This window comes from Panthera onca, chromosome B4 (genome assembly GCF_046562875.1).
Source record: "Panthera onca isolate mPanOnc1 chromosome B4, mPanOnc1 haplotype 2, whole genome shotgun sequence".
NCBI lineage: Eukaryota > Metazoa > Chordata > Mammalia > Carnivora > Felidae > Panthera > Panthera onca.
Window position 1 is genome coordinate 135,141,335 of NC_138345.1, and position 2,087 is coordinate 135,143,421.

Consider the following 2,087-nt stretch of genomic DNA (forward strand, 5'->3'; position numbering starts at 1 on the left):
TATTTACCATTGAGATGAATCCTGACAGATTCGTTTCATTCGTGATTAATGAACCCTCAAATGGTCTCAACACCAGCCAGTCATGGACGAGTGAGAGGCCAAAAAGAGTAAAATTGTGCACTGCATCTAATGAAAACAGATACCTCCCCCAAAAAACGATTTTGCAAGGAGCCTTAGGGTACTATTAAAATGTGCCTTCAGTTTTGATGTCGAATAAAACCCATGTCTGCAAAAATACTCTGCCATTCCTTCTCTCTCTGCCCGTCCTCTACTTGGGCTCTATCTCTCTAAAATGAATAAATGTTAAAAAAAAAAATACTCCGCCATTTACATCAGCATGGAATATTGCTTAAGATCTGATTTTGCCGGTCATAGAACTAAGAGGTTCCCGTCACCGGACTTCTGCCGGGGCCTCCCACAGTGGGAAGGTCCTGGCTCTTGAGTTCGACACACCTGGGCTGCAACTTGAGCTCTTCCAGGTGTTGACTGTGTGGCCTCAGGCAAGTCGCCTAACCTCTCTGAGTCTCCATTTCCTCACACGTGAAATGCAGCCGGTGTCTGTCGAGTGGGGCGAATGAAATCATGTGCAGGAAAGTGTCTATTGCCGGGCTTGGGGCAGAGCAGGTGGGCAGGAAATGCCAGTTCCCAGGGAAGCTCCTTACCCACACCCACACCGACCCTTCTTCTTTCTTGCTAAGGGAACCCTGATTGTGTTCAGCCCTCAGGTGGTCTAATGCTGAAAAGGAAGTGGGGCACCCTTCCCAGGCCCAGGGCGTGTAAATCTCAATTGGTCTAAGCCAGCCTTTGTCATTCTACTACTCCCTTTGCTAGCAATTGGGGTAGGGAAAGGGCTCTGCAGCGACAGTGGGGAGCCTACCTGGGATTCTCGCTCTCTCCCTCTCTCTCTCTGGAGACTTTTGGATGCCCCATCCAGGCCCACGGGCCTTGCAGTGCTCAACCTAGGGCCATGATGTGAAAGAGGAACAATTTCTTGCCTTGTTTAAGCAACCCTACTTTTGGAGTCTTTTCATGACAGCAGCTTCCTGAGTACCTTATGGAGACACCCTGAGTTGTTGAGTCTCTGATCTTGGTTCTCTCCTTGGAAGGTGGTGGGGATTGGGGCGGGGTTCTGATTCGTGTCGGTGGTGGACCATGGCTGTGACGAATGTCTTCCTGTTTGGGGACCTCCCCCCACCCGGTTCAGTCTCACCCACCACCTTGGTTCCCCCCTGCTGTGGCCCTTGGCCAGGAAAGTGGGTTCCCCTCCGCCACAGCCCAGATCACCCCTGAGTCCACGGGCGTCCCAAGCCCCGACCTCACGGCGGAATTCCCAGCATGCCTTGCACCGGGCTGGGCCACGTCAGGACTAGCAGAGGTTGAGGAGGGATAAGTGAACCATGAAACCAGACTTCCAGGAACACACTTCTTAGTTAACTTACTCATCCTCCGCCTCTGTTAGGCACTTGGATGGAGGACGTCCCAATTTAATATTTAAACAAGAAGTCGAATTTTGATACAGGGGCGAGGGGACTTGTTCCCCTAGCCCAGAGCTGCTGGAAAAGTTACTGTCCTGCTTGCCTGGGCTTGGCTAGCCAGGAAGGTTCATTAAATTACTGACAATACACCTGCCTCAGGCCCTGCTGGGCCCCTCTTGACCCCCCCCCGGTAAAGGGCTGGATCCTCATCTTCCTCAACTCCCAAACAAAAGCATCTGCAAACAGCCAGAAACCAACCGCAGGGTTCCAAGGATCTGATTACTGTCCCCAGGGCAGCCTTCCATGGGAGCCCGCCCCTCCCTTCCCCTTTCCGAGAACTGGAGAACTCGGTTGCCCAGCAAATGTTCCGGCTCCTATTAAGAAGGGGGGGGGGTTAGCCCAAGGCTGTGAGCTTGGGACCGGGTTGAGCGAAGCACCAGGGGGCGGGGGAATCAGGTGGAGGCAGAGGAGCCCGCAGGGGGTGGGTGGGGAGGCGGGAGCTCTGCTCTGTGGGTGTTGCACTGGGAGGTCAGGAAGAGCCCTCTCCAAAAAAAAGGGAAGAGCCCGCTCCAGCGTCCCCAGCCTACCTCCTCCCTGCTTGGAGCTCAGGCC